The sequence below is a fragment of the Mustelus asterias genome, chromosome 17, assembly GCF_964213995.1.
Source record: "Mustelus asterias chromosome 17, sMusAst1.hap1.1, whole genome shotgun sequence".
Classification (NCBI taxonomy): domain Eukaryota; kingdom Metazoa; phylum Chordata; class Chondrichthyes; order Carcharhiniformes; family Triakidae; genus Mustelus; species Mustelus asterias.
This window is the reverse complement of record NC_135817.1, coordinates 61,994,241-62,006,614: the sequence shown is the minus strand read 5'-3', so window position 1 is coordinate 62,006,614 and position 12,374 is coordinate 61,994,241.

Genomic DNA, 12,374 nt, shown 5'->3' with positions numbered 1-12,374 from the left:
GCTGCACAGGAGTTCCCCACTCATCTGCAAAGCTCACTGGGGTCAAACATAAATGGGAGGGTCTATGTCAGGTTCCCAACCCGATGCCACTTTTAACCATCTTGTACCACCTGCATATGAACTCACTGCCCCCCAACTCCGCCCACCCCTCCCCCAGCAGTTAAAATTCTGCCCAGCATGTCAGAAAAAAGAATCTAATTTATCAATGCAAGATACCAAGTACAACATGACTTGATTAAGTTTGCAGATGACACCAAGATTGGTGGCATAGTGGACAGTGAAGAAAGTTATCTCCAATTGCAATGGGATCTTGATCAATTGGGCCAATGGGCTGACGAATGGCAGATGGAGTTGAATTTAGACAAATGCGAGGTGATGCATTTTGGTAGATTGAACCAGGGCAGGACTTATTAAGTTAATGGGGAGAGTTACAGAACAAAGAGATCTAGGGGTACATGTTCATAGCTCCTTGAAAGTGGAGTCACAGGTGGACAGAGTAGTGAAGAAGACATTCAGCATGCTTGGTTTCATTGGTCAGAACATTGAATACAGGAATTGGGACGTCTTGTTGAAGTTGTACAAGACATTGGTAAGGCCACACTTGGAATACTGTGTGCAGTTCTGGTCACCCTATTATAGAAAGGATATTACTAATCTAGAAAGAGTGCAGAAAGGATTTACTAGGATGCTACTGGGACTTGATGGTTTGAGTTACAAGGAGAGACTGGATAGACTGGGACTTTTTTCTCTGGAGCGTAGGAGGCTGAGGGGTGATATTATAGAGGTCTATAAAATAATGAGGGGCATAGATCAGCTAGATAGTCAATATCTTTTCCCAAAGGTAGGGGAGTCTAAAATTAGAGGGCATAGGTTTAAGGTGGGAGGGGAAAGTGTCTGGAACAAGCTGCCAGAGGTAGTAGTAGAGGCGTGTTGTAGGTAAAATAATACCTCTAAGACGAGTCGTGAGTGGTTTATTTTCACAATTGTGGAAGAAGTCCGATCCCTAACACGGTCTCCCAGGCTTCTTACTGAATACAGGTCAAGAGCAATATTTATACATATATTTTCGCCCCTGATCACGTCCGCATCTTCCCACAATTATCGCTGCCTCAGTGATTCCATCCTTCGCGTAGTCCATGTAATCATGGCCATCTCAAGGCTGTCTGTTTGTCACCTCTATGTGGACTCCTGTGGGTTGTTTAGATTATAAGTTTGCACAAACAAGTTAACTGACATACAGGGGCCTATATAACACTTTATATCGGTGAGGATGAATAGTATATAATGAATATATGTGAATCTATGATTATACGATCACAGAAGGTATACATGTAAGTTCCACCATGTTAAGTACATAAAAGAACACAAAATGGAGTCGAGCTTAGCTGATTCTCCTTAGCTTATACTAGCCTGAACACGATTAACTGGGAACAGCAAGGACAGCTGTCTCTCTTATCTGGTTTGGATACATGAAAACAGGCTTTACAGACACGAAAACAATGAGCTCTAACGAAAACAATGAGCTCTACTCACAAATCTCTAAGTATTACAGAGTTCGGGCCTCAATGCTTAAGTGTTACAAAGTTCATTAACCCATTCCCGTCTTCATTTCCCCCCTTTTGGTCAGACCAGGTCCAAACATGGTCCCATGACCAATTCAGAACCACATGTTATCGGCGAATGGGCCTAGCTCCTTTGTCGGGATGTCTGCACCCTCCGCCTGTACACTTGCGCCTGGCATAATCCGCGCTGTTACTGTTTTGCAACAGGCGTTCAATAATGCCATACAAACACAGCAAGCAATTACAATTACAATTAATACAATCAATCCATGCATCAGGTATGCACCCAATGACCCGAACCATTGCCCCAGCCAGCCCGGAGGGTTATAATTGTGATATTGGTTCCCCTCATCCTGTACTGTTTTCGCCACGTGTTTAATATGATCTGCTAAGCTAAGCCATACAGACATCAGGAAAAATGTGGGCAAAGGTATTGCCCACCATACTAATGAGATTAAGGGCTACCACAAACTGGACAACCGGATTAACCCCTTTATTCGAAGCATCGGGAATATACGTACAGCATTCGGAGCCAACTATGGCACATGTTCTTCCTTGGGAGGCTAGCACATAATCGAGGGCTAATCAGTTCTGTAACACCACAGTCCAATAGAGACGACCTCTGCTGATATTTCAGAGACAGCCGTGCTCACCTCCCCGAACCCATCCTTAGTCTCATTTGCAATTTTCTCTAGGGTCGAGGCCATCCGTATAAGTCCTTGTGCTGCCTTTGCTGACCCATAAAGTGGGTAGGCTATCATGAAGAACCGTTCTGTCTCACTAATGGCTCGCTTAGCCCTAAGCAGGTGTATCTTGGGGTGGTCCCGTAAGTCAGTGTAATGGTGAATATAAGGCACCACATATGCCAAATAACACGATCCTGCCCAATTCCAGGGAAGCCACGGATAGGCATTGTTCCCACAGACAAAATTGGTACCATTATATGCAGTCATCCTGCTTACATAAGCGGAGGAGAGGCTAACCGGGACAGTGGCTGTGGGGCACTGGATTGTGACCTGTTGTTCCATGCCCCAAGCGTCATTAGTGACATCAATCTGCTGTATACAGTAGCTACGGCCGACAGGTATGGTTCCATTTCTTGTCAGGCAGACAGATCCCCTTTGTTGATTTTTCACAACGAAGCAGGGTGGGGAATCTGATCTGTTGTAGCTGGGTTGGTAATGTTTCTTAAAGGTCGATAGAGTGCACCCTCCGCCCCCTAGCCCGAAAACAACATCACTGTTGCTAATATTAAACGTACCCTGCCTGGTGGTACCCAATGGGGTTTTAAATGTCAGTTTCCTTGTCCCTTCCTGGGTTCCATTCTGATTTAAAATCCATTCTATTATTTCCGGAGCTGATAAAGGAATAGGGAATAAAGGAATTCCTCCCTTTCCTCTGTGCGTGGGAATGTGTGAACAGACCCAGCATTTGCTCAGATTCAATTGTGATGCATACAGATAAGACATATACACAAAGGTGTTCATACAATAGACAGAGTCATCGTTACAGAGATGATCAGTGTGCTTCATCTCTAAATCCTCATAATTCCATCTATATTTTCCCGCTATGGCTAACAGGGCCAGGGTCGTGCGAAGCAGCATGAGAAGCATCCTATCACTTACTAATAATCCGCGCGACCGTTATACAATGGTCTAAAGGCTATACCGCCCACGCGCAACTTCCCGCGAACCCGTTCAGCTTGCTTGGAGGTCAGTCGTTGTCTGTACACACCTGCAATTGGAGTATATCACATATTTTTCCAATTAGTTCCAGCATATTCTTTCAACTGAGTTTAATGTTTCCATATACCTTTCCCTCTTATGTCTATACAGGCACAGGTATCTCCACTAATTATAACTTCATACGGCCCATTCCATTTTGGTGCAAACCCTGGTTTGTCAGGTAGTGTTTTCACTAGGACGTCCCGCTGTTGGGACATCAGGGAGCATTTCTCTCTTCGCGTCTCTTATTTCCTGATTGTCTTTTACCAATTTGCGCATCCCTGTTAGTTGGGTGCTTAGTTCCAAAACATATCTCTTGATTTTATCTTGTAGTGGACCTATATCGGTCCCACCTGTTATGATGCTTTCTGGTAATTGCATCGTCCGTCCTGTCATTAGTTCATAAGGGGTTAATCCGGTTGTCCGGTTTGTGGTAGCCCTTAATCTCATTAGTATGGTGGGCAATACCTTTGTCCACATTTTTCCCGATGTCTGTATGGCTTTAGCCAGTGCATTATACATCTAATTATATATCCACCTCCATAGAAAGCTTAGTGTGAATCAAATAACACTTTGCACTGGCTGCAGCTGGACATCCATTCATTTGTATATAATCCTATCAAAAGACATCGCTTTCCCCATTAAAATCACATGCCATACAGCTCCGATCTTTATATGATGTACTCTTACATTATATCTAATTTGATCACTTGTTTGCGTGCAAGCGCCGCATTACAGTACTTCACAAAGTACCTACAAAGAAGTGCATTCAAATGCCTAGCACCAACATTTAGCTTGGAAATAAATAGCCTTTTCTCCTACAGAATTATGTTTTTATCAATACACAATATATATTATAAAATTGGTTAAGGCTTTTCAGGATTTGATTTTATTCTCGGGTCTATACGGCAGTGCTTATACTGTATAATAATCGAGCGGCAGTTGTATTATGCCACTTCACACATCATAACTGTGATATCCAAACCCTTTTAATTTAAGCCGTTTCTATTTTTAAACTGAGTTCCAGATCAAAACATCTGCACTCTAGGAAAATAACAGGCGCCAAATCAAAATCAAAGTAGGTACAATACATATTACAATAACAATAGTTAATTGATTAGAAACATTTTGGTTTGATTCTTAACTGGCTAGGCTTTAAGCTTTGCAGCATTTTTATATTTGGAAAACCTTGAACAATAGATGGCACATGAAATTCCAACGGCAGTACATAATTTTAACCAGTTACAGAATACGAAACTATCAGACGTTCGTAAATCACTATATTCTGTGGACCTTAGTACTGCATTCTGACTGGGCAATTTGCACTGGTGTTGGTCTCCAGAAGTTAGTACTGTAGTCAGGTTTTCCTTTGGATGGGCTCATCAGAACTATCATCAATGTTAGACGATGTAATTTGTTGCGTGTTAACGAAACAACATAATACAAGCCTTGAATTTCCAAATTCCTAGAACTAGTAATAGGACTGATGGCCAGTTGATGGCAACACAAGTTCCAACAATTCATGATGTTACAAAGTTTAGCAATGTTTGGCAACAAATGCAGATTTAAAATACTTAATGACAACATCCTTATCTGCATTGACAACTGAGGTTTTAATTAATTAATCTCCTGCTGGAACTTGGAGTAATCAGAACTACGATTTATTTCACTAACTTGATATACTTTAAACTGATTCATAGACAGTATATTCACCTCATTCTTTTGTTCCTGCTTTTCTATGTCTCCACAAAATTACTTAGTTTTCTCCTAACTTCTCAACTAACTCTCTTATAATTTCGACTTCAAGATAAAGGAAAGAGCCAATGGTTTTTCCAAGGTTTAAATCCTTTCTTAACATTAAAACATTAAAGCAAACAACAACAAAACATCCACGTAACCACTTTGTTAAACACACACAGATACACATGGGAGCTTCTTATCATCTTAAACTGGGATGAAAGTAAAACACTTAGAGAATACAGAACGTTGATTAACAGTCGCTTTTATTCTTCTGTCTACCAAACTGTAATTAAACTCGAAACAGAAGTAAATTCAAGAAATCTTAGCACTTTAATCTCTGACAGTTTGTAACAAACACTCAACTGGGGAAAGTAATTTATTAAACTCGCACACAGAGAAGCAATTCACTTTGATCTGCTATACCCTATTTCACCGCATGAGGCTCTCGATCGCACAATTACATCCTCTCTCTCTCTCCCTCTCTCTCTCATACAGAGTCTTACAGCCTGCTAGTTTTCTTTTAACCCTTTACTCCCCTCTTTGGTCTATCACGCTTCAAACTAACCAATTTAACCTGATTTGAGTCCCTTCTGTCTTTGCAGCGGCACTGGCGCTGGTGTCTGTTATATTCATTGGGGCAATGATGGCTACCTTAGATTTCTGGTGATTATCTACACTGGGTCGATTCCACCAATCCTCCTCCTGTTCATCCGTATCGGTATTTTGGAACAACATTGGCAAGCCAGATGCCTCCGGTTTTTTATCTTTCCTTTGTTCGGCTTGCCGTACTAATCCTTCTTTCTCGGTCTCGTCTTTCCTTTGCAGTCTTTCTTGTTCTGCTCTATCTCTTTTGTCCTTCTCATACTTCTCAAATTCCCACTTCAACCTTATCCAAGTCTTAGGGTTGCCCTCATTATCACATACACTCTTCTACGAGCATTCTTCCCCCTCTTAACTGTTTTGTTGTGGTAATTCTGATCCAGTAAGTGGGAGCATTCCCTAATACCCTCGGAATCTACCCTCTGAATCTCTGTTTTAAACTGGGTGAAGGATTTATAATTTGCTTTTGGCTGCGTATCTGTTCCCTTCGGGTTACTGGCACTAAGTTGTGTTCTAGCACTTCCCACTCCTCTGGAGGAGCGGTTGGTCCCTGTTGTGTGGACTCATTAGGAGGTAGAGGAACAGTTTCCCCTCTCCATTGCTTTTCTTCTAACACATGGTTTTGTTTCTTCAGTTCCCTTATTCTGGATTCCAACTCTCTAATCTTTTCTTTATCTTGCTCAATTAGTCCAGCTAACTGATGTATTAACAATACTCCTATCTTCTTTGTCTTGTTTCTCTTTTCTTTATCTATCCACTTTCTCTGCTGCTCTAAAGTCTGAGACGTATCCCAGCCATCCTTTTGCATCCTCTTTATTAATGCTTGTTTCTCTGTCATGTACACTTCAATGAGAGAATCTGCAGATCCCCTCTTTACTTCATTATCTGCCAGTTCGCAGACTTCACTACCCCCCTTTGGAGCCCTACAATCTCGGGTGAAGTGGCCTGGTTTCCTGCAATTGTAACAGGTACCTTTTGATTTAGTGGCCAATTGGTGAACTAAGAGAACTCCAATTTTCTTAGTTCTGTCTTTCTTTTCCTTTTCCAACCATTTTCGTTGTTGGTCTAACGGGTGGTCTAAATCCCACCCCCCTTTGTTCATCTGTTTAATGAATTTGTCCCTCTTAGTCATATATTTGTTTATCAGGGAATCCCGGGGGCCCCCACTGTCCTTGTCCCGCTATAACATTGATAAGGTTATACTCACCACCTGGAGTCTTCTATTCTCCCTTCTCACTCTCCCCTCACAGGTCGCTCTTATCGGAGTCCGGTGATACCTGGGCGGTGATCAGATCCCTCTCTACCACCACTTATGCTACATATTTGTTAAGCCGGCTTTTACATGAAGGCTTTTCCTTCAACTCCGGCGATCATTCAGACAGTTTCTTTCTCACTCACATCTGAACATCACACCTCAGGCAACCTTTTTCCAGACTCTAACACCCATTTCAATTTCCTGACCATCATGTGCGGGACTTCCCCTCTTAACAACCGGTCTAAGGCTGGGTGTTAGAGTCAATTGCCTCCTTGTCCGTATGTGTTCAGTTCAGACGTCTTTCATTAGTTCAGACATTCTCTCATCACAGATGATCACCCACTGTAGTTTGACCCACTCTATTAAGTTCGGTAATCTATTCCGGTGTCCCGGTCGTGACCATTCGACCGGGCCCGTAAACAGATCCCGGGTTTCGGCACCAATTGTTGTCGGTAAAATAATACCTCTGAGACTAGTCGTGAGTCAAAGCACAGTGGTTTATTTTCACATTTGTGGAAGAAGTCCGATCCCTAACACGGTCTCCCAGGCTTCTTACTGAATACAGGTCAAGAGCAATATTTATACATATATTTTCGCCCCTGGTCACGTCCGCATCTTCCCACGATTATTGCTGCCTCGGCAATTCCATCCTTCGCGTAGTCCATGTAATCATGGCCATCTCAAGGCTGTCTGTTTGTCGCCTCTATGTCGAGTCCTGTGGGTTGTTTAGATTATAAGTTTGCACAAACAAGTTAACTGACATACAGGGGCCTATATAACACTTTATATCGGTGAGGATGAATAGTATATAATGAATATATGTGAATCTATGATTATACGATCACAGAAGGTATACATGTAAGTTCCACTATGTTAAGTACATAAAAGAACACAAAATGGAGTCTAGCTTAGCTGATTCAGCTTAGCTTATACTAGCCTGAACACGATTAGTTGGGAACAGCAAGGACAGCTGTCTCTCTTATCTGGTTTGGATACATGAAAACAGGCTTTACAGACACAAAAACAAAGAGCTCTACTCACAAATCTCTAAGTATTATAGAGTTCGGGCCTCAATGCTTAAGTGTTACAAAGTTCATTAACTCATTCCCTTCTTCAAGGGAAGAAGCATTAAAAAGCATTTAAATAGTTACATGGGTAGGATGGGTATAGATGGATATGGGCCAAATGCAGGGAATTGGGATTAGCTTAGGGGTTTAAAAAAAAGGGCGGCATGGACAAGTTGGGCCGAAGGGCCTGTTTCCATGCTTGGAAACCTCTATGACTCTCTGATTACGTGCAATAATATGTACTACTCACCCTTCTTCTTCTCTTCAATGATCGCTCGCTAAACGAGTGTGATTGTCCACCTAAGAAACTCTATGTTATTGGGTCCTTGCGTGGTTGATGAGTCTGAATCTAGAGCCGCATCTCCGACCGCACACTTGACTGGCGTTTTCGAGAGGTGGGTTTGGTGCGTGGACTCTAAATCATTGGTATTCCTTTCTCAGGCTCCTCTTCCTGGCCTCCTCTTGCCATCGGGTGTCCTCGACAAATTATATCCCTTCAATCAGGAGGTTCCTCCAAGTAGCTCTCTTCTTAAAGATAGAGAGTCATCTGGTGTTTTACACAAAAAAAATCTATGCAAAATCCAAGTTTCACCAATAAGCTTTACATTCTCAGATAGGAAAATAAATAAGTCAGGGTGTCTCTGAAGCACTTCATTTGTCCTCCTCTTGTTCGGGAGCCTTCCATGATCATCCGAAACCGACACCGCTGGGCCGATCGTGTGCTTAAGGTGTCAAAAGTCCGGATTGCCAAAGCAAATCTTCTTCACCCAGCTCACAGCTCATCAGAAAGCACAAAAACACACATATCTCAGGACAAATTGTGAATGAGGCATAAATAATAGAGATCTAGAATTTGTTAAATAATGACTTACACCTTAAGTAATATTTAAGGTTTGTCAATAGAGTTAACTTAATTTTCCCAGCTCTGTACGGCTTCCTTTTGTTCGTGGTGTCTTGGAACATGGCTCTATCTAAATCTGTGGTTTTGAGATAACATTTGATATTAATCAATATCTCATTTGTGCATCATTTATAATTATTGCAACGTTTAGCTGTGCTGCTGTTTCTGGTCGTATGTCGAATTGCGGTTTGTGGAACTTTGCTGAGTGCAATTTGGCTGTTGTGTTTTTCTTTCATTACAGCAGTGACTACATTTCAAATGTATTTAATTGGCTGCAAAACATTTCTGTGTACTTTGAGGTCATGAAAAGTGCAGCTCCATTTTTTTTCAAAGGATATGATTGAGACAGTTGCACTTTTATACCAATCCGACAGCTTTTTACTTCCACATTTTAAGAATTTAATTCAAATACTCTAACTGCAATAAAGGATTTGAAATCGTGGGGCGGGATTTCCCGGCCTCGCTCATCCCAGAACCGGAAAATTCCGCCTGAGGTCAACAAGCCTTTGCATGGTCTGCCCCTTGCCCGCTGCAATTCCCGTGGCGGGTGGGATGGGAAAATACCCCCCAAAATCTCTCGATTACTTGTCCAGTCCTTCCCAAGCAGGTGTCCCTTTTCAGTGTGGGGATCATTTTGTATGGGTGCTTAAGGTTGCCCTTACACTACAGATTTCAACCTTGCCAGCCTTTCTGTTCTTCTTCTATCCAATTCCCATTGGTGTGTATTTCAATTGCAATAAAGGTAAAATCGCCATAGTCCCAAATGACCAGAGGCTGCTCTCCCCTGTGAGGAGTGAAGATGATGTGGAGATGACGGCGTTGGACTGGGGTAAACACAGTAAGAAGTCTCACAACACCAGGTTAAAGTCCAACAGGTTTATTTGGTAGCACAAGCCACTAGCTTTTGGAGCATTTAGCTGATGAAGGGGCAGTGCTCCGAAAGCTAGTGGCTTGTGCTACCAAATAAACCAGTTGGACTTTGACCTGGTGTTGTGAGACTTCTTACTCGGAGTGAAGATGACAGGTGCTGATTTAATCTGAGGATAACCACACCCTGGGCAGGGATCAAAGTTGAGAAGGCGGGGCCTTCATGAATAACCTCTATTGCAATATTATGGCATTAATTATATTCTGATACTGAATCTGATTGGTAATTTCAAAATCGTGTCACCTTGTTTCATGTAGACGAAAACAGCTTCTGCAAAGTTTTCTGTGCTTGCAATGCAAATTAGCATTTCCAATAAGTTACAACAATACGTTGTTTGAGATATTTCAATAGGCGTTCACCGGCATCACTGAAGAATGTTAGATAGTTAATAGATTATGGTCTCATTAAGGTTCCATTCTTCTTCTAATATTTCTGAAAGATTTGTCGGCTGAATGGTCGCCTGAAAGCCCATGATGTGAATTCTCCCTTCCATAATTATCATTACACCAGTTGGTTGCAATCTCACCCTGTGAGAGGGAGCCATACACACCTATCAGACACAGGCATCACAGAGGATTTCAGGCCAGAATTTGGAGTTTCAGGTTTCAATGTTGTACCTTTCAAGTTACAGGGATCAGGTTTGGGTAAGATGCTCTGTTGAAGAGTCGGTACAGATTCCATGGGTCGAATTACCTACTTCTTCACTGTCGATTCTATAACTATGAAGTTCAAAAGGAAGAATGTTTTCACTAAAAGCACACTGCTGTAGGGAGTTAAGGGGGACATACTCAAAGGACAATTTAAATTTCTCATAAATGGTTGCAGAATATCATTACCAGAGACATTAGAGCAAGTTATACCTCAGATTCAGATATTCTAATGTTGCAAAGACTAAAGTTAACCCTGTTACTTTGTTTTGGGTCATGTTTTTGTGATTATATAATACTGGTTAGGGCATCTCATGATATTACAGATGATAACTGAAGAAACCTCCCAGACAGGAATCATTAACGTATTAAATGTAACAGGTCGGGACTGTTTAGAAAAATTCCTCAAGCTTTGAAAAGTTGCAAAGGTTTAAAGTTAATTTATTAGTGTCACAAGAAGGCTTACATTAACAATGAAGCTACTGTGAAAATCCCCTAGTTGCCACACTCTGGCACCTGTTTCGGGCACACAGAGAGAATTTCTACGTGGGTTTCCTCCAGGTGCTCTGGTTTCCTCCCACAGTAAGAAGTCTCACAACACCAGGTTAAAATCCAACAGGTTTATTTGGTAGCAAATACCATAAGCTTTCGGAGCACTGCTCCTTCGTCAGATGGAGTGGAAATGTGCTCTCAAACAGTGCAAACAGACAAAATCAAGTTGCAGAATACTGATTAGAATGCGAATCCTACAGCCAGCCAGGTCTTAAAGGTACAGACAATGTGGGTGGAGGGAACATTAAACACAGGTTAAAGAAATGTGTATTGTCTCCAGACAGAACAGCTAGTGAGATTCTACAAGCCCAGGAGGCAAGCTGTGGGGGTTACTGATAATGTGACATAAATCCAACATGATTAGCACTGCTCCCTCACTGTGCCAGGGACCTGGGTTCAATTCCAGCCTCAGGTCCTTGTCAGTATGGAGTCTGCACATTCTCCCCGTGTCTGCGTGGGTTTCCTCCAGGTGCTCCAGTTCCCTCCCACAGTCCAAAGATGTGCAGGTTAGGTTGATTGGCAATGCTAAATTGCCCCTTAGTTTCTAAATCCTGATAGCCAAGTTCCACACACATGAGGACGGCCTAAACCGGGATGTTGGATTTATGTCACATTATCAGTAACCCCCACAGCTTGCCTCCTGGGCTTGTAGAATCTCACTAGCTGTTCTGTCTGGAGACAATACACATTTCTTTAACCTGTGTTTAATGTTCCCTCCACCCACATTGTCTGTACCTTTAAGACCTGGCTGGCTGTAGGATTCGCATCCTAATCAGTATTCTGCAACTTGATTTTGTCTGTTTGCACTGTTTGAGAGCACATTTCCGCTCCATCTGACGAAGGAGCAGCGCTCCGAAAGCTTATGGTATTTGCTACCAAATAAACCTGTTGGACTCTAACCTGGTGTTGTGAGACTTCTTACCGTGTTCACCCCAGTCCAACGCCGGCATCTCCACATCATTCCTCCCACAGTCCAAGGATGTGCGGGTTAGGTTGATTGGCCATGCTAAACTGTCCCTTAGTGTCAGGGGTATTAAAAAGGTAAATATGTGGGGTCAAGGGGATAGGGCCTGGGTTGGATTGTGATTGGTGCAGACTCAATGGGCCAAATGGCCTTCTTCTGCACTGTAGGGATTTTATCATTTAGCATGGCCGACACATCTAACCGGTGCGTCTTTCAGATTTGTGGGAGGAAACCGGAGCACCCAGTGGAAACCCACGCAGATACGGGGAGAAGATGCAGACTCGACACAGACAATGACCCAAGCCAGGAATCAAACCCGGGTCCCTGGCGTTGTGAGGCATCAGTGCTAACCATTGTGCCACATAAATGCAAGTGGGATAACCAAGGAAGCAGACAGGGATTATTATTATTGGTCGGTTTGACTTACAGAGAGA